Source organism: Musca autumnalis, unplaced genomic scaffold (assembly GCF_047663935.1).
Source record: "Musca autumnalis isolate F117 unplaced genomic scaffold, ASM4766393v1 scaffold_5, whole genome shotgun sequence".
In the NCBI taxonomy this organism is placed as follows: domain Eukaryota; kingdom Metazoa; phylum Arthropoda; class Insecta; order Diptera; family Muscidae; genus Musca; species Musca autumnalis.
Genome location: NW_027412088.1, coordinates 87,923,074 through 87,944,322, shown reverse-complemented (window position 1 = coordinate 87,944,322; position 21,249 = coordinate 87,923,074). Strand labels below are relative to the sequence as shown.

General features: G+C 36.0%; 1 protein-coding gene across 4 annotated transcripts in view; it reads right to left on the bottom strand.

Annotated features, from left to right (window-relative positions):
* Ntan1 (N-terminal amidohydrolase 1) overlaps positions 1 to 21,249 on the bottom strand; it is a 207,628-nt gene that overhangs the window by 184,763 nt on the left and 1,616 nt on the right. Inside the window, exon 1 of one of the 4 annotated variants that reach the window (XM_073992471.1) lies at positions 19,593 to 19,756. The exons of 1 other annotated variant lie outside the window; for it this stretch is intronic. The gene's annotated coding sequence lies outside the window, so the exon portion shown is untranslated. Of the gene's footprint in view, positions 1 to 13,151; positions 13,381 to 16,260; positions 16,503 to 19,592; positions 19,757 to 21,249 lie in introns of those variants that run through there. 2 more of the 4 variants (XM_073992472.1, XM_073992475.1) reach the window with 2 other exon arrangements.

Sequence of the window (21,249 nt, the reverse complement as noted above, 5' to 3'; positions counted from 1 at the left end):
AAATGAAGATAGAATCCTTAAAATACTTAAAATCCGGTGGTACCGCTATATTGGGGCTATAAGAAAAAATGGGCCCATATTGGTTTAGTTTCATATTCATGTATTGTCATCCAAATCTGAAAAGTTTGCAAAGTTTTAGTTCGATTGGTCAACTGCAATTGTGTGGAAAATGAGTTAAATAAAACACCGTAAAAATATTTGAAAATTATGTTCGCCAATGAAACCATTCTTTTAAGGTGTTCGCTAAAAGGCGGGTGGTGTTTGTAACAGCTCTACAAACCAATTACAATGAGTTGAGTGCGCATCTTGCCATCTCATGCACCAAGGCAAGCGGACACCAATAAGTTTTAGTTTTATCCATTTTTGTCGGTCAGCGCCAACAAAATTCATTAAATGTATCGGGTGTTAGATGCGATCAAACATTGGTTACAACCAGTTTTGCTTTGGTAGGCCATAATGTTAGTTTGGAGAATCTTTGTAAGAAAATTGGTCACAAAATCTCTTCCATTTATTGTTTGGCGAAGCTAACTAAGCACCAGTAAAATTATTGACCAATTGAGGCAATAGGAAAAAACGAAAAGGAGATATTTATAAAGATTACAATGTTTGTTTTTCTAAGAGGATTATTATTTCAGTGGAGATCCCTTCCTCTTCTTCTTCGTTAGATGAACAAATAATGCCAATAATTTTTGTTGCGGATAACCAAAAGTTTATTTACTTAAGATTGAAAAACGTGTTTTTATAATAAAAATAAATTTCCCTTAATATAATAATTTTATTGAAAATAACGCTTAAAATCAACCACAAACTACAATTATTTGGTGATTTGTTTGGCAAAAAACTTTGTTTGCTATTGTCGTAAATCGTAATTTTTGACAAAAAAAGAAAATATAAAATTATGGTGGAATTGTTAAATCTACCCGAGGGCACTGAAATTAAATTTAATATTAACAAAATTGTTTAGAAGATGTCTAATTTATTGAGTAAATTGTAGAAAAGTGATCATCTAATCAGACAGTGGACGTTGTAAGAAAATAATTTTGAACTTTTGAATGGGTGGATATATAAATAAGTAAAGTGTGAGACTGCCGAGGTAAAGTTGCTTAACGTGTACATTAGGCTTATGACTTTTTACAACCTCGTATCACTATATGATATTTTGATGAGTTTTTACTTAAGATTACATAAAATCTTAATTATAAAGTGATTCGTTAAAAAAGCTTCCGCACACAAAAGCTTTTAAAGTTTTTATTTGTCAGAACTTTGGACAATTCATGTTGACTTCAATCACTGTAAGCAGATATTTAACAGATAACTAGGTTTAGCGGTACACGACATAACCAAAATGACATAACTTTTTGTTTCTCACTAAATTTATCATCATATCATAACATATATATAATTTTATAGCATATATATTATCATTTCATATATCATATAAATTACAAGTAGTTTGTGCGTGACCTTTTTCAATATTTAAATGGACAAAGAAAGATTTTTTCAAAAAAAATCAAAGTTGAAATGAACGTTATTTTAGGCATTGATAGGCAAAAGTTCATTCATTCTCACTACAGGAAATCATTTTTGAGAAAAAAATGTCAAAAAGTCATAATCTTAGTGTACATACCGCCGAAGAATAGTTATATGTCCGATATTTACCGCTTTGAAGGGCAACAACCGTAAGAGGAGATTGCCATAAATGACGTATCCTAGCAACGCGTCATTTCCCTTGGTCCTATCATTGTCTCCGTTACAGACCAACCGACATCATAACCTCTGATGATGTCTGAACCACGGAAAAGCATATTGAAAAGGGTTCAGAAAATTTAGCAATCACCTCTGGAACCTGAGAGAATTTTAAGGGACAACATAGCTGCAGCCGCTCGCCTCTTACCTGCTGGTGGAATACACGAAATCAGGCGAAAATTCAGAACATAGGCGACGGAACTAGCGAATGGGCGTGATGACCTTCGTCGTACTACCCCAAGATATTGGGTGTAACGTTCGGCAGCATGTATAAGTCGTCCGCGCAAGTCACAGCTGCTTGCGACAAGATCAGATGTAGGAACAAGGTTCCCAATTCGCTGGCCGACAGCACTTGAAGTGCAGACAAAGAATCCTTGTTGGTCTCTTATAAAGCAATAGGCCGTTCTGTGCTGCGACATTGCAGTCTTGAAGTCTACAGGCGAGTAGGTGGCGAACATAAGCGAAAAAAGTGGCTAGACCACCTGAAGCAATGCAACATTGGTATAGGATTGAGTAAATTGTGAGCAACTGTTAAAGCACTCTCGTAAGGATCCTTCTAATAAGAAGGATAACATAACGGTTGTTACATTCAACGGCGTGGCAGTGCAAGATACGCAGAGGTACCTGCAATTTATAGAGCACCCCGAGAGTGATGGCGCAAAGAGGAGTATGCTACGCCGCACAGTGGTTCAGAATCGTTTTTTCCTGGTCAAAATTCTGTAACTTTTGAACGGAAAGAGATATTTTCATAATTCTTTTTTTGTTAGATAGATAACACAATCAGCTATCAGACGAATAATAAGCGGTAAAATTCGGTCTGGTAGATGCAGAGAAATTCAAGGTCAAAGTTAAACTTTTGAGTTTTCCAACTATTTTTCATCAAAATATGAGTGTTTTTGTGGTTGTTATATCTTCCTATGTATTAAAGATGGTCAAACACCAACAAATAAACATTAACATTACCAAAAATTAAAAAAAAATCGAAAAAAAATGTTGAAAATTTTTTTTTAAAAAATTTGTATACAATTTTTACAAAAAAAAATAATTTTTTTCAAAAATTAAAAAAAAATTTCCTTGGGTTTTCATAAAACTTGTATAACTCGTATAAAAACTCATATACTCAAAAAAATGTTAATTTCTGTCAAAAAGCTGTAATTCATATGGAAACAGTATAGAAAAACACACATTTTTACACATGTAATTTCAATAAATTTAAAAAAGTGTTAAACGGACTGAACGGGACGGGTACAGAAGTATATATGTTCTGAAAGAGGAGACCCTTGGGCTTCTTTCCGTGAAAACAGAACTTTGTTCCTTGTTGTTCCACAAAAGTTCTAGTCCACTGAATTTGGAATTTCATAAAATTTAGTACCTGAAGAAAAATAAAATAGCTCATGTTGTGTAAACGCTACTGCTATTTACTAAAACGACTTTTAACGGCCATAATACTACCTATCTTACAAAAAAACATTGAACGCAATAACTGTTATAGTTTCCGAGAAATAGCTACGTCTTTCTCGAGAAATTTGCAAAACTTACGTATTTCCCAAAATTGGGGAAAATGTTCGTCTTTAGGGGCACACCACGCCTACACCTTCCAATATTTTGACCTAATTTTTTGGTTTCCTTAGTTTCTATATGTTTACTATCGAATCCCATATAGAAATTAAATATCTTTGATAAAACAAAATTTTGATTTTTGGCCAGGAAAATCGATTCTTGAACCATTGTGCGGCATGGAGATCGCAATGTATGCGGATGATTGTACGATCATTGCATCAGCTCCTATCGATGACATAAATGTCTACATACATAGCTGACTTAGTACAGTTATTCCATCTGAGGAATATGAAAATATCCACCACTAAATCCGCTGCCACACTGTTCATCACCTGAACGGCTGAAATGAGGCTCCCTCTGAACATATTGGTCGATGGTGCCCAGATTCAACTAACTACCCCAAGATATTGGGTGTAACGTTCGGCAGCATGTTTAAGTCGCCCGTGCAAATCACAGCTGTTTGCGACAAGATCCCAATTCGCTGGCCGACAGCACTTGAAGTGCTGACAAAGAATCCTTGTTGGTCTCTTATAAAGCAATAGGACGATGCAGCCGGAATTAATGCCATGATTCCCAACACAAGCCCGACATGTGTAGTGGGACCACACGACACGCTGTATTTGTTTAACTGCCCAGCTAAACCCACTAACCTGTCACCTGATTCTCTATGGACACAACCAGTCCATGTTGCAGAATTTTTGAGTCTGGATACAGAGGAACCAGAACCTGATAAGTGAAATATTACTCGAACGAACGACAATTTTGAATGAATAGACATATTTTAAATACAACTTTTTTGATAATGATATATGTTAGAGATTTTTTATATATAATAAAAGGTCGAAAACATATAAGATTAATCAGAATCTTGTCCTACTACCTACTTCTGGATGCTTTAGCCTCATTTTGTTGCAAAGTATTATCGATTTTTCCACCCCTTTGATAAGTAACAAATCAACAGCCCATCTTCATTTTGAGAGAATTTTATGAGGTTACGTTGGCTGGCTAACCACAAAATATAACCCCGATAGTTTGCCCACCGCTTAACATTTAATTTCAATGACTTTTAATGAATGATCAACAAAAACGAAACAAATACGAATTAAATGAGGTTTTTCAGACAAAGAGTTGGATTTTCTTTCTTCAATTGAAAATGAATGACCTCTCTGATGTTGTTAACAAGAGATTTTTGTTGTAATTCGTACTGGGTGTAATTAATAAATTAAGAAACTGTCTAAATGAGCATTGTTAACACCCATCGGCTGTTGGAAAATCTATTCCAAGTACCCTCATAATAAACACTTTCTTTTCGATGCGTGTGTGCAACATGTCCAGTGAATGACCATCTAATCTAACCCTCTTTCACAGCTGGTTAATGTGTGGTTAGTCACTGTCATTGACATGCCATTGTTTAATTGATTATTATTTTAGAAAATGGACAAGTTTAAAGAAAATTTGAGAATAAAATGTATATGGGTAATAAAGGAATCACTTTTAAACTTTTGAGGAAAAACGATCATATCACATACTGTTGCAACAACAACAATAATAATACCCTCTGTAGCGAAACTCAAACTTATAAAAAATATTTAAAATTATTTATTAGAAAGACAAACGTCGTTCGTGAAAATTATTTTTTAGAATAAAACAAGTGAGAAAAGGCTATAGTCGGTACTGGGCCGACTATGTGATACCCTACACCACTACCTCTGTATATAATCTTTTCACTCGAAAACATTTCTTTTAGGGAGATACGAAAGTTTTCACCTATCTCGCTTTTATACCAAATGACTTAAGGCGAACTGAACCAAAATAATTAATATTTAATTTTATATTGGACTACTATCGACATCACCAACATCAATATTCTTCTATCTCTGTGAAAAAATTTCGTGATGATCCGATCAAAATTCCGACCTGTAGTGTGATTGCAGAAAAAGTGGACAAAAGGGATGTATTACCGACTATTGCGATATCTCTATTATTTGACCACCTACGCCAACCTAATTCGCATAATTTTAAAGATGGGATTTTCTACTTTCTTTGTCCGGCTTTGCTTTTAGATGATCCCCAACCAAAGGTGTGATATGCGTCATTATTAAAATGGCAAAAATGAAAAGTTGGGTTCTATTAGGGACTATTGCGATATCTTCGTTGTGTGGCCGGAACCTACTGTTTATCGCCGAATCTAAACGGCGTGTCTTAACACACCATTAGTACAGAAATTTTACATGGCTGGAATACTCAGGAAATGTCGACAATAGCACTGCGGGGTATTTTGCCTCCATTTAAAATTTGATGTTGCCTGGACTGGGAATCGAACCCACAACCTTGAGCGTGCAAGGCGGGTATGCATACCATTGCGTCATGGTGAGGGTTTAAGCTACATTTTCCGACCACAATTGCTGTAATTTGCCTTTTATGGTTGCTAGGGGTTAAACAATTTATCCACAAAAATTGTTGATACAGTTCCACATTTTTGAGGTTTTAGCCATATTTTGTATTTGGTTTTGTTTGCAAGTGAAGTTGCTCGAGTTTAGGTAGTGCCAAAGAAATTCTCGATTAGAGTGTTTTCGTCCAAATCTCGGCTTTCTGGCTTGCTAGTGTTGATTCAGTTATACAGTCACTATGGAATTAACTATCTGAATCTGTCAAATGATTTTCTCATCGCTCAACCATTGATGCCTGGCTAAGATAAGCAACAGTATTTAAAACCTAATGTTGGGTAGCCTAGTTCCCAGAAAGATCAATGTTGCGTGTTCTTTTCTTCTGAAGGAATTAGTTCTTTCGCCCTCCAGTTAGTGAGAAAGTCCCTTGGGCCATGTAATGTTTTCCAAGGACATTTTATCTAGAAATGTTTAAATCATTTAAAGGGTCGGGTTTAATAGAATAGTTTTTATTGGGATTTATAACTAAACGAGGAAACGAGTAGATACCATAGATTCAATAAACTAAAAAAATCGTATGGGCCCTTTTATTTTCTTTTTTGACATTCAAAATCACTGACGAAGGATTGTTGTATTGCATTCTCGTAATTATGCAAACAAATGATTTGAATTCCATTTTGTCTTATTCGTAAGCTAAAACATTTATATAAAAAAACATCTCTTTTTGGTTCGAGATGAAGTCATCCCGTATGGGATGTTGTGGAACAATGTTTGTTTTGTTTTTTTTTTTTATGAGATGAGTGCATATGAATTCTGTAGTTCTATCGCTAGTCATAAGAGGTTCGTGTCCCTTGGAAAAGAGAAATCATTTTATGTACATGGACTACAAAGTTTATATCCTTAAAATAACTTTGAATTAATATACACCAGTTGTAAGTAAGTTTTAGGTGACAAAAATACTTAGCAAAAGTGACCTTACGATGGAGGAATATGAGAAGTAAATTTGGTAGCCAGGAAAGCGGCTCTCGGTCTTAAAATGGTCGCCAACCGTGATATTTGCTTAATATGAATTCGTTTACCTTAGATGTCAGGTTATTATATAGTAAAAGTCCCTTATTAATGATTTAAACTTTCAAAATTATATGTTTTTATTACTACTCGGTAATCCGGACAATTCGATAATCCGGACATCGCCGAAACATGTGGTGTCCGGATTATCGAGACTATACTGTATATTTAAAAATTCTTTAACAGCATCCAGACATTGTGAGGAATAAAATGAAACCTAATTCGTGAAGGTTGGAGCTATAGCATTCATGTTATTTGCAAAAATAAGAAGAAAATATGATGAAAAAATAAAAATCATGTTATTCTAATTTTATTTTTTTATGGCTTTATAGGAACAATTGAAGAAAAACTATTTGAGTTCATCGTCAATTTCGTCAAAATTTCACGCAATAATGAAGATATTCCGTTGCAACAAATATTTCGCTTATAGTTTTCCTATGGCGAATATTTTTAGAACATTATATTAAATCACAAGGAATTCCAATTGTGGCATATCTTTAAAATAATGTTATATTGAATATTATAACATTTGAAATGCATACAAACCGTTTTTCCAATACAGCGAATCAATACCTTTTATTTGATGTGTTGTTTGTGAAATTCTATTTGGCGTCCACGATGTAGCATCTGTTGCATATTAAGGCGCAAAATAAAGTAAAATGGTCATAATTTCCAACAAGTTCATTTACATTTTATGCGCATCCGATTTCAATTATAACCGTTAAAAAATACATCATTTGATGTCGTTTCATTGCGATCCATGAAGAACTGTGGATGTAGCATCGCACTTAATTATTAGAAAAGATCAATTATATCTCCGGATTCGCTATAGTTTTTAAATATGAAAACAAAATCCACATATACATACAAATATTGGAATATGTGTGATTTGTTTTGTTAGAAAAATAAAATGTGTCGGTATTTTGAATTATTTTATTTAATTGATTTCCTCAAAATAATGAATGAAACCGCCATTATAACGTGTCTGTAAAATTTTTATTTTGTTTCAAGAATGTTATTCGCGAGTTTACGTTCTAGTCGGCAGCTACAATGCAAGTGAGTGATTTTGACATTCTCTTTCTATAAGAGACAGTCCTTTCGAAATACATAAACCCAAATTTAATGGAAAAGTGTACGTTTACGTGTTATTTCGTATGGCTTGTCGGTCGCATAGATTTTCGTTTCGAAGGTGTTTACATGAACAGAAAATGATTTTTTTTTTCCACTTCCGAAGCGCAAGAAACCTTTCGGTTTCTTCTAGCTTAAAAAAACACCCTTTACATAACAATTAATCGCGGAAAATTCTCTATAAAAATCTAAAAACTCGTACGACATTAATTTAAGCGCAACCTGTTTAAAATCAAAAATATTGGCTTAATATCGAGTTTAAGCCAGCATTTGGAGTAAATTAATTCGGATAAGTGCCTATGCTTTCCTAAGTGCCGAAAAACGCGAATCGCAATTGTTGTTATAAGAAGACAAATCGGTTTGAGGTTAAATTTGTAAAAACATTTCCTAATCGCTCTTTTCATATCATTGACTGTTGAATAGTGTATTTCGCTAGTGTAAATAATAGCTGAGATACCCGAATTAACCGAATTTAATCAAAAGTTAAATTTTTTAGCGATAGTTCATTTATTTTCTGTCATTAGTTATTGGTTCGGCGTAGGAATAGAGGCATTATCTCGCTGAAAAAATTATATAGCCTATTTTCATTCCAGGCGATGTAGGCGAAAATTTTGGTAGACAATTTTTTTACCCAGTGGCAACCGTGAACAACATCCGGCAAAAAGGGGCACACGTGCCCTTGATGAGAATAACAACAGAACAACCACCACTCAGTTTTCGTTCAGAAGTCAATGAAGAAGGTTCTGCTGTCGCTTGTTTCAATGATGTTTAATTTTAGCAATGCATTAACGCACACGCTGCTTGTGAAGAAAGCGCGAGAGAGTCGTATGGGTGAGACCGCAAACAATGCGTTTGTATTAGTGCCGATACCTGCATTACATGACCATATATACTACTACACGTATAAGAATAAACGCATAAGAAAAAACGTTGACTTTTCTCCACATAAGCTTTTTGCTTATTCCGACTTCTGAATATTATCCGACTATCACCAAACTTAGTATGCTTCTTCCTCTAAGGCACCCGCATTAACTTCCAAAAAATTCGTGACGATCCGATCAAAATTGCGACCTGTAGCGTGATTACAAAAAATCGGAAAATGGGATGCATTACCGACTATTGCGATATCTCTGTTGTTTGACCACCTACGCCAACCTAGTTTACATCGTTGTAAAGGTGATATTTTATACTTTCCTTACCAGGTTTTGGCTTTGATATACATCTTAAAGAAACAGAGATATTGGCTTTGAAATAAAACGTTGACCTTTGTTCCAAATAAGTTTTTGCCCATTCCGACCCCTGAATATTATCCGACCATCATCAAAATCAATAGGTTTCTTGCTCTGTGGGACCCCCATTTCGTGACGATCCGATAAAAATTGCGACCTGTAGCGCAATTTCGAAAAAAATGAAAAATGGTATGTATTACCGACTATTGCTATATCTCCGTTATTTGGCCACCTACGCCAACCTACTTTGCATCATTGTGAAGGTGGAATATTCTACTTTCATAGTCAGGCTTTGCTTTTGTGATATTCGTCATTATAATAAAAAACGCAAAAATTAAAAGTTGGGTTTTATATGCGACTATTGTGATATCTTCGTTGTTTGACCACCTACTTCAACCTACTTTACATAGTTAGAAAGGTGATATTTTTACTTCCATTGTCAGGTCTACCCCTTATAAAAGCTGGGATATTTGCTTGACTTTTGACTTTTTCTCCAAATAAGTTTTTTGTATATGGGAGCTATATCAAAAATTGAACCGATTCGAATATTATTTGGTAAGTTAATTTCTACACCAAATTTCGTTACACATACCAAATTTGGAGATTGTATCTGTAACAGTTCTAAAGATATTCGCATACAAAATCTAAATTTTTTGGATGTACCTCTGGTTTTGATGCTATATCTCCAGATCAACGCGGAATTTCAAAAAATTATATAGCCTATTTTCATTCCAGGCGATGTAGGCGAGTTATTTTCAAATCCGGTCGCGGTTTTTCTCCATCAGCTCTTATTCTTGAGATACAGCTCAAAATCGGTTTTACGAGTTTTACCCAGAATTTCGTTATTTCCGGATACTAACAAATATTTTTTGTGGGTTTTGCGACACTAATATATTAAGTAGATGTTGTACGTTCGATACAAACAGTCTTTGAAATAATTATGGCGAATATATATCAAAAAATATAGAAAACATACCACGGACCTTGTAAAAATTGCATATTTTGAGTACTTTAAGCTGTGATTACGTCATCGGGGGAAGTCATAGGATCTTCATATGGCACACCGGATATGCTTAGTAGGCCGGGGCGATTTGTATGGAAGGAAAAAAGTGTTATCGGGCGCCAGGAGTTTCTGATTCTTGGGATTGTACTGAGCAAAAAAGTCAACTAGACCATAGACATAACATGGAATGAAGTTAGAGGGATAAAATATTCTACAAAAAGATTCACCACTCGATTTGACTGAAGACATGTAATCTCAAAATGAAGCTACAATAACGCTTAACAGAGATATAAAGCTATTTTCTCGCAAATAAGGGGCCAAAATTAAACCATTAATCACGCGATATTTCGGGAACTTGACCTATGATGAAAATTTCCTTTTGGGTTCTTAGTACACTCACCAAGGGCTTTCATCTCCAAAAGGGATTTTCTACCCACTGAATTTGAGTCCCATTTTGTAGCACAGTGTCATTTATCGATATTTTCCGAAAAATGTGCACCTTCTCGAGGCCATAACTGCCTGAAGGAGCGTTCCAATGCTTTTGCGATGTACTAGAGAGTTCTTTATTATTGTCTTGGCTACAATTGTTGTCTTTGTGTTGGATCGAAAATATCAGTGGTTTGGTGGTTATATGCCAAAGTATCCAAAAATCCTTGAAAAAAAACTTCAAGTCAAAATCCGGGGGCTCGATTTTCACTGTAGACATATGGTCTAGTTGACTTTTTTGCTCAGTACAATCCCAAGAATCAGAAACTCCAGGCGCCCGTGATGGTGTTCAAATCGCCCCACTCTAATGCTTAGGGTGTCTACTATATGAACTTTATATTATATATTTGCATACTATGGAATGGAATGAAATTTGCTATTTAGTCTTCGTTGAGGGTATAAAACTTTCCAGCCGATATTTGTTGGTATAGGTCCACGCCTCTATATAGGCTCCATAGAGCGGAACCTCCCGACTTTCAATATTTTTGAAATTTGTATCCTCAATATCCCTCCAAAATGACTGAAATTTGGTATTCAGGCTTCTTTTTGCAGGCAGTTTTGATGTAGCTCCCTTACAAGGGTGACCCCATTTAAGATTTTTTTTAAAAGATCTTTGCCACATTCTTCTACCGAATTGGTTGTTATTGGGATTTATGTGTCCCTAGAAGACAGAAAACTTACTCGCAAAAACCTATTAATATATATCCGGGTTTTAGTCTTGCCAGTATTTCTCAATTTTTTGTATTTCAGTGGGTTTTTTTTGTCAAATTTAGAAACCGAAATTGCTGTTTGCCAAAGGAAACAAAAAGCTCTATTCGGAAATTTTGAATATTGGTCAATGTTCTGAAGAGAACAATGATGACGCCCCATGAGCTCCTTTAATGGGAGTATTATCACTTCAATACAGTTTGTGGTGGAGGGTATAAAAAGTTCGGTCCGGCCGAACATAACGTCTTTCTTACTTGTTTTTTATTAATGGGACCCATCGCCCCAAATTACATGTGAAATTAAATGAAAACATCTCTTAATGAGGCACGGGACCTTTCTAACGAAAGTCATCTAATGTGTATTAGCATAAATATATTATATTCAGTGCACACTGAATGCTTCACCTTGAGGAAGTCCATATTTTACACGTAGGTAGCCCTTTTTATTCCAATACTAACAATATAAAATCTTTGCTGTTTGCATGCTTTCAGAGTTATGGGCCGTCAAAGTCCAAGATAATGGTTCTAATGTGAGTAAATTTTTGGCCAATGAAATGGTAGCTATATTTGGCATCATAGGAGAATGTCTTAAATACCGGCCGAAGGACGTCTACTTATTGTAGACTTTACATTAATGGATTTTTTGCCAGGTGTCGCTAAAGGACCATCATACATGTAATATATCGTCACCATAAATGCCAGAAGACGTATCTACAAAAAAATCAAAATTAGTTTTTTGATTGAATCTAATTTAACAAACTCACTGGGTTTCAAATCTCAATTCCTTTGCGTATACGTCAAATAAATTCTCGTTAAGAAGGTTAACCTTGCAAAAGGCTATAATATAAACATGACCTAATACATAAAGCTAAAATACACGCTCTGGCTAGATGATTGGCTGTTGGAAGGTAACCTCGATCCACTTAAGTAAATGTTCATGTTGATTCAAAACAACAATCCCGCGGCATAAGACTAGTTTACCGACTAACCTCAGATCAGGATTAAATTTTTTCACCGATCTCGTCACCCAGATCACAAATAAGTAAATATAGTGTGAATAAAGTCCTCGGAGTACATCCCCCTTCTATCGCAGCTGAGGAGCTTCAGTTGCCACGACAAACTAGAGTAGTTTTGGCTCAACTACGCTCGGGATATTGCAGTCGCCTAAATTCTTATTGGGCGGAAATCGACCACGCCGTGCAAGACATCTGCCCAGTATGCGGCATGGGCCCGCACGACACAAAACATCTTTTCAACTGCCCCGCCAAACCTACTCATCTAACTCCAGTGGATCTGTGGTTACATTCCATCGAAGCAGCCACTTTGCTGGAACTGGACATAGACCCAGAGCCAGATTGAACAGAGGAACGAACATACAAACATAATAAACACTATTACAACAACAATAGATCACAAATATATCAGTTGTTGCGGAAGTCCAAACTTGCCGAGAAATGGGCCTCTGAAGCTGCGAAAATTTCCTTGCTACTTAGTGAAAAAGTTACAATTTAAAAAAAATTTGTTCCCGTGCCCGAAATTAGCTCCTGTTCACAGGAGAAAACTTACATTCTCGTAGTGCGTAAACTCAACTTGTTCCAAATCGCTCAACCAAATCTATATTTTGATAAATGTTACATTTCTGCCCATGAGGCATAAGGCTACATATCGAATTATTCTTGCCGGTATAAACAACACCAATAATTGATCCAATACCGATTTTCTCATTTCCTTGAATATTTTATGCGACACATTTTGAATACTAACCTGAAAGGAAACAAAGAAGACAAACATAAGCTTTTATTCGTTTGCTTTATGTTGGACTTATAACTGACCTTACTTGACCAGCACAAAAATCCAGCACAGATGAATTTTCTTCGATTTATTCTAGAAGTTCAATTCATTCAATTCACTATTAATCACTTTTATCTAATTTTTATTTACAAAAATTTGTTTTTTTATAACAGAACACAAAATCTGTTATTTTCCTTCTACAAAATTAAAAAACCATTTGAACCTTCTTTTTCTTAATTTGATTAAATTTGATATTTGTTCAACAAAAAAATAATAACAAAAACTAACTTCAATCAGCTGGCTTTTGTTTAGAAAAAGGAATTCGCAGAAATCCATACTAGGACCACAGCGGAATGGTAAAGAGCAAAGTCATAAACCTTTCCTACAAAAATTTGTCGGTATAGGTCCAAATCTTCATATAGCCGCCATAGAAGGTACCTGCCGATTTTCGGTATTTTAAGTGTTGTGGCCTCAGTATAACGCCGAAATGGCTGAAATTTGGTATTTAGTCTTCATTTGGGGTATAAAACTTTCCATACGAAATTTGTTGGTATAGGTCAACGCCTTCATACAGCCCCCATAGAACGGTACCTCCCGAATTTTGGTATTTTTAAGGTTGCGACGACAATAACCCACCGAAATGGCTGAAATTTGGTACTAAATCTTCGTTGGGGGTATAAAACTTCCACGTCGTAATATAGCCCTCATACAACGGTACCTCCCGATATTCGGTATTTTGAAGGTGGTGTCCTCAATATCCCATCGAAATGGCTGAAATTTGCTATTTAGTATTCGTTGGGGGGCATAAAACACTCCAGCTGATATTTGTTGGTATAGGTCCACGCCTCCATATAGGCTCCATAGATCGGTACCTCCCGATTTTCAATATTTTTGAAGTTTGTGACCTCAATATCCCTCCGAAATTACTAAAATTTGGTATTCAGGCTTTTTTTGCAGTCAGTTTTGATGTAGCTCTCATATAAGGGTGACCCCATTTCAGACTTTTTTGTAAAGGATCTTTGTCACATTTTCCTACCGAATTGGTTGTTAATGGGATTTATGTTTCCCTAGCAGACAGAAAACTTACTCGCAAAACCCTATTATTAATGTATATCCGGGTTTAGTCTTGCCATTATTTCTCAATTTTTTGTATTTCAGTGGGTTTTTTGTGAAATTTATAAACCGAAATTGCTGTTATTTAATACTGCGTTTTGCCAAAAGAAACAAAAAGTCCTATTCGGAAATTTTGAATATTGGTCAATGTTCTGGAGAGAACAATGATGACGACCTATGAGCTCCATTAATGGGAGTCTTATCACTTAAGATATTCTGCTTCTGCACGGAACAAGAGATTAATGCTTCCATAAACGAGAGGATAATAATTGTTCCTATTCACTTCAATGCAGTTCGTGGTGGAGGGTATAAAAAGTTCGAGCCGGCCGAACTTTAGGTCTTTCTTACTTGTTTTTTTATTTATTTGGGGCTATGGGGCCTTCCAAGAGATTAATGCTTCCATAAACGAGAGGATAATAATTGTTCCTATTCACTTCAATGCAGTTCGTGGTGGAGGGTATAAAAAGTTCGAGCCGGCCGAACTTTAGGTCTTTCTTACTTGTTCTTTTATTTATTTGGGGCGATGGGGCCCCCAAATGCCACTGAATGCTTCACCTTGAGGAAGTCCAAAATTTAAACGTAGGTAGCCGCTTTTAATTCCAATACCAAAAAATCTTTGCTGTTTGCATGCTTTCAGAGTTATGGGCCGTCAAAGTCCAAGATAATGGTTCTAATGTGAGTGTAAAATTTAGGCCAAATTTGTAGACCAAATTTGGCATCAAGGAGAATGTCTTAAATACCGGCCGAAGGCAGTCTACTTATTGTAGACTTTCCATTAATGTATTTTGCCAGGTGTCGCTAAAGGATGTTTGTTCCAAAGATAATTTGGTGGAAACCGGCCGCCTCCGCGTATTTAATTGTTAGTGTTGTAATAAATAGGCACCATAAATGCCAGAAGACGTATCTACAAAAAAAAAATCAAAATTCGTTTTTTGATTGAATCTAATTTAACAAACTCACTGGGTTTCAAATCTCAATTCCTTTGCGTATACGTCAAATAAATTCTCGTTAAGAAGGTTAACCTTGCAAAAGGCTATAATATAAACATGACCTAATACATAAAGCTAAAATACACGCTCTGGCTAGATGATTGGCTGTTGGAAGGTAACCTCGATCCACTTAAGTAGATGTTCATGTTGATTCAAAACAACAATCCCGCGGCATAAGACTAGTTTACCGACTAAGCTCAGATCAAGATTAAATTTTTTCACCGATCTCGTCACCCAGATCACAAATAAGTAAATATAGTGTGAATAAAGTCCTCGGAGTACATCCCCTATCTATCGCAGCTGAGGAGCTTCAGTTGCCACGACAAACTAGAGTAGTTTTGGCTCAACTACGCTCGGGATATTGCAGTCGCCTAAATTCTTATTGGGCGGAAATCGAACACGCCGTGCAAGACATCTGCCCAGTATGCGGCATGGGCCCGCACGACACAAAACATCTTTTCAACTGCCCCGCCAAACCTACTCATCTAACTCCAGTGGATCTGTGGTTACATTCCATCGAAGCAGCCACTTTGCTGGAACTGGACATAGACCCAGAGCCAGATTGAACAGAGGAATGAACATACAAACATAATAAACACTATTACAACAACAATAGATCACAAATATATCAGTTGTTGCGGAAGTCCAAACTTGCCGAGAAATGGGCCTCTGAAGCTGCGAAAATTTCCTTGCTACTTAGTGAAAAAGTTACAATTTAAAAAAATTTTGTTCCCGTGCCCGAAATTAGCTCCTGTTCACAGGAGAAAACTTACATTCTCGTAGTGCGTAAACTCAACTTGTTCCAAATCGCTCAACCAAATCTATATTTTGATAAATGTTACATTTCTGCCCATGAGGCATAAGGCTACATATCGAATTATTCTTGCCGGTATAAACAACACCAATAATTGAAATAATTGATCTAATACCGATTTTCTCATTTCCTTTAATATTTTATGCGACACATTTTGAATACTAACCTGAAAGGAAACAAAGAAGACAAACATATACTTTTATTCGTTTGCTTTATGTTGGACTTATAACTGACCTTACTTGACCAGCACAAAAATCCAGCACAGATGAATTTTCTTCGATTTATTCTAGAAGTTCAATTCATTCAATTCACTATTAATCACTTTTATCTAATTTTTATTTACAAAAATTTGTTTTTTTATAACAGAACACAAAATCTGTTATTTTCCTTCTACAAAATTAAAAAACCATTTGAATCTTTTTCTTAATTTGATTAAATTTGATATTTGTTCAACAAAAAAATAATAACAAAAACTAACTTCAATCAGCTGGCTTTTGTTTAGAAAAAGGAATTCGCAGAAATCCATACTAGGACCACAGCGGAATGGTAAAGAGCAAAGTCATAAACCTTTCCTACAAAAATTTGTCGGTATAGGTCCAAATCTTCATATAGCCGCCATAGAAGGTACCTGCCGATTTTCGGTATTTTAAGTGTTGTGGCCTCAGTATAACGCCGAAATGGCTGAAATTTGGTATTTAGTCTTCATTTGGGGTATAAAACTTTCCATACGAAATTTGTTGGTATAGGTCAACGCCTTCATACAGCCCCCATAGAACGGTACCTCCCGAATTTTGGTATTTTTAAGGTTGCGACGACAATAACCCACCGAAATGGCTGAAATTTGGTACTAAATCTTCGTTGGGGGTATAAAACTTCCACGTCGTAATATAGCCCTCATACAACGGTACCTCCCGATATTCGGTATTTTGAAGGTGGTGTCCTCAATATCCCATCGAAATGGCTGAAATTTGCTATTTAGTATTCGTTGGGGGGCATAAAACACTCCAGCTGATATTTGTTGGTATAGGTCCACGCCTCCATATAGGCTCCATAGATCGGTACCTCCCGATTTTCAATATTTTTGAAGTTTGTGACCTCAATATCCCTCCGAAATTACTAAAATTTGGTATTCAGGCTTTTTTTGCAGTCAGTTTTGATGTAGCTCTCATATAAGGGTGACCCCATTTCAGACTTTTTTGTAAAGGATCTTTGTCACATTTTCCTACCGAATTGGTTGTTAATGGGATTTATGTTTCCCTAGCAGACAGAAAACTTACTCGCAAAACCCTATTATTAATGTATATCCGGGTTTAGTCTTGCCATTATTTCTCAATTTTTTGTATTTCAGTGGGTTTTTTGTGAAATTTATAAACCGAAATTGCTGTTATTTAATACTGCGTTTTGCCAAAAGAAACAAAAAGTCCTATTCGGAAATTTTGAATATTGGTCAATGTTCTGGAGAGAACAATGATGACGACCTATGAGCTCCATTAATGGGAGTCTTATCACTTAAGATATTCTGCTTCTGCACGGAACAAGAGATTAATGCTTCCATAAACGAGAGGATAATAATTGTTCCTATTCACTTCAATGCAGTTCGTGGTGGAGGGTATAAAAAGTTCGAGCCGGCCGAACTTTAGGTCTTTCTTACTTGTTTTTTTATTTATTTGGGGCTATGGGGCCTTCCAAGAGATTAATGCTTCCATAAACGAGAGGATAATAATTGTTCCTATTCACTTCAATGCAGTTCGTGGTGGAGGGTATAAAAAGTTCGAGCCGGCCGAACTTTAGGTCTTTCTTACTTGTTCTTTTATTTATTTGGGGCGATGGGGCCCCCAAATGCCACTGAATGCTTCACCTTGAGGAAGTCCAAAATTTAAACGTAGGTAGCCGCTTTTAATTCCAATACCAAAAAATCTTTGCTGTTTGCATGCTTTCAGAGTTATGGGCCGTCAAAGTCCAAGATAATGGTTCTAATGTGAGTGTAAAATTTAGGCCAAATTTGTAGACCAAATTTGGCATCAAGGAGAATGTCTTAAATACCGGCCGAAGGCAGTCTACTTATTGTAGACTTTCCATTAATGTATTTTGCCAGGTGTCGCTAAAGGATGTTTGTTCCAAAGATAATTTGGTGGAAACCGGCCGCCTCCGCGTATTTAATTGTTAGTGTTGTAATAAATAGGCACCATAAATGCCAGAAGACGTATCTACAAAAAAAAAATCAAAATTCGTTTTTTGATTGAATCTAATTTAACAAACTCACTGGGTTTCAAATCTCAATTCCTTTGCGTATACGTCAAATAAATTCTCGTTAAGAAGGTTAACCTTGCAAAAGGCTATAATATAAACATGACCTAATACATAAAGCTAAAATACACGCTCTGGCTAGATGATTGGCTGTTGGAAGGTAACCTCGATCCACTTAAGTAGATGTTCATGTTGATTCAAAACAACAATCCCGCGGCATAAGACTAGTTTACCGACTAAGCTCAGATCAAGATTAAATTTTTTCACCGATCTCGTCACCCAGATCACAAATAAGTAAATATAGTGTGAATAAAGTCCTCGGAGTACATCCCCTATCTATCGCAGCTGAGGAGCTTCAGTTGCCACGACAAACTAGAGTAGTTTTGGCTCAACTACGCTCGGGATATTGCAGTCGCCTAAATTCTTATTGGGCGGAAATCGAACACGCCGTGCAAGACATCTGCCCAGTATGCGGCATGGGCCCGCACGACACAAAACATCTTTTCAACTGCCCCGCCAAACCTACTCATCTAACTCCAGTGGATCTGTGGTTACATTCCATCGAAGCAGCCACTTTGCTGGAACTGGACATAGACCCAGAGCCAGATTGAACAGAGGAATGAACATACAAACATAATAAACACTATTACAACAACAATAGATCACAAATATATCAGTTGTTGCGGAAGTCCAAACTTGCCGAGAAATGGGCCTCTGAAGCTGCGAAAATTTCCTTGCTACTTAGTGAAAAAGTTACAATTTAAAAAAATTTTGTTCCCGTGCCCGAAATTAGCTCCTGTTCACAGGAGAAAACTTACATTCTCGTAGTGCGTAAACTCAACTTGTTCCAAATCGCTCAACCAAATCTATATTTTGATAAATGTTACATTTCTGCCCATGAGGCATAAGGCTACATATCGAATTATTCTTGCCGGTATAAACAACACCAATAATTGAAATAATTGATCTAATACCGATTTTCTCATTTCCTTTAATATTTTATGCGACACATTTTGAATACTAACCTGAAAGGAAACAAAGAAGACAAACATATACTTTTATTCGTTTGCTTTATGTTGGACTTATAACTGACCTTACTTGACCAGCACAGATGAATTTTCTTCGATTTATTCTAGAAGTTCAATTCATTCAATTCACTATTAATCACTTTTATCTAATTTTTATTTACAAAAATTTGTTTTTTTATAACAGAACACAAAATCTGTTATTTTCCTTCTACAAAATTAAAAAACCATTTGAATCTTTTTCTTAATTTGATTAAATTTGATATTTGTTCAACAAAAAAATAATAACAAAAACTTACCCCCAGTTTATGTATTTCGAAACGAAAATGTGTGCGCATGAAATACACCCAAACATTAGTTTTTGTAATATTATTAAATTTGCTTTTGCTTCAAAACAAAAAACAAATTTGAAATACACACTCAAATTTGGTAGTTTTTCTTCCGCATTCGTTTTCTTATCGACATACATAAACAGGCCCTAACTTCAATCAGCTGGCTTTTGTTTAGAAAAAGGAATTCGCAGAAATCCATACTAGGACCACAGCGGAATGGTAAAGAGCAAAGTCATAAACCTTTCCTACAAAAATTTGTCGGTATAGGTCCAAATCTTCATATAGCCGCCATAGAAGGTACCTGCCGATTTTCGGTATTTTAAGTGTTGTGGCCTCAGTATAACGCCGAAATGGCTGAAATTTGGTATTTAGTCTTCATTTGGGGTATAAAACTTTCCATACGAAATTTGTTGGTATAGGTCAACGCCTTCATACAGCCCCCATAGAACGGTACCTCCCGAATTTTGGTATTTTTAAGGTTGCGACGACAATAACCCACCGAAATGGCTGAAATTTGGTACTAAATCTTCGTTGGGGGTATAAAACTTCCACGTCGTAATATAGCCCTCATACAACGGTACCTCCCGATATTCGGTATTTTGAAGGTGGTGTCCTCAATATCCCATCGAAATGGCTGAAATTTGCTATTTAGTATTCGTTGGGGGGCATAAAACACTCCAGCTGATATTTGTTGGTATAGGTCCACGCCTCCATATAGGCTCCATAGATCGGTACCTCCCGATTTTCAATATTTTTGAAGTTTGTGACCTCAATATCCCTCCGAAATTACTAAAATTTGGTATTCAGGCTTTTTTTGCAGTCAGTTTTGATGTAGCTCTCATATAAGGGTGACCCCATTTCAGACTTTTTTGTAAAGGATCTTTGTCACATTTTCCTACCGAATTGGTTGTTAATGGGATTTATGTTTCCCTAGCAGACAGAAAACTTACTCGCAAAACCCTATTATTAATGTATATCCGGGTTTAGTCTTGCCATTATTTCTCAATTTTTTGTATTTCAGTGGGTTTTTTGTGAAATTTATAAACCGAAATTGCTGTTATTTAATACTGCGTTTTGCCAAAAGAAACAAAAAGTCCTATTCGGAAATTTTGAATATTGGTCAATGTTCTGGAGAGAACAATGATGACGACCTATGAGCTCCATTAATGGGAGTCTTATCACTTAAGATATTCTGCTTCTGCACGGAACAAGAGATTAATGCTTCCATAAACGAGAGGATAATAATTGTTCCTATTCACTTCAATGCAGTTCGTGGTGGAGGGTATAAAAAGTTCGAGCCGGCCGAACTTTAGGTCTTTCTTACTTGTTTTTTTATTTATTTGGGGCTATGGGGCCTTCCAAGAGATTAATGCTTCCATAAACGAGAGGATAATAATTGTTCCTATTCACTTCAATGCAGTTCGTGGTGGAGGGTATAAAAAGTTCGAGCCGGCCGAACTTTAGGTCTTTCTTACTTGTTCTTTTATTTATTTGGGGCGATGGGGCCCCCAAATGCCACTGAATGCTTCACCTTGAGGAAGTCCAAAATTTAAACGTAGGTAGCCGCTTTTAATTCCAATACCAAAAAATCTTTGCTGTTTGCATGCTTTCAGAGTTATGGGCC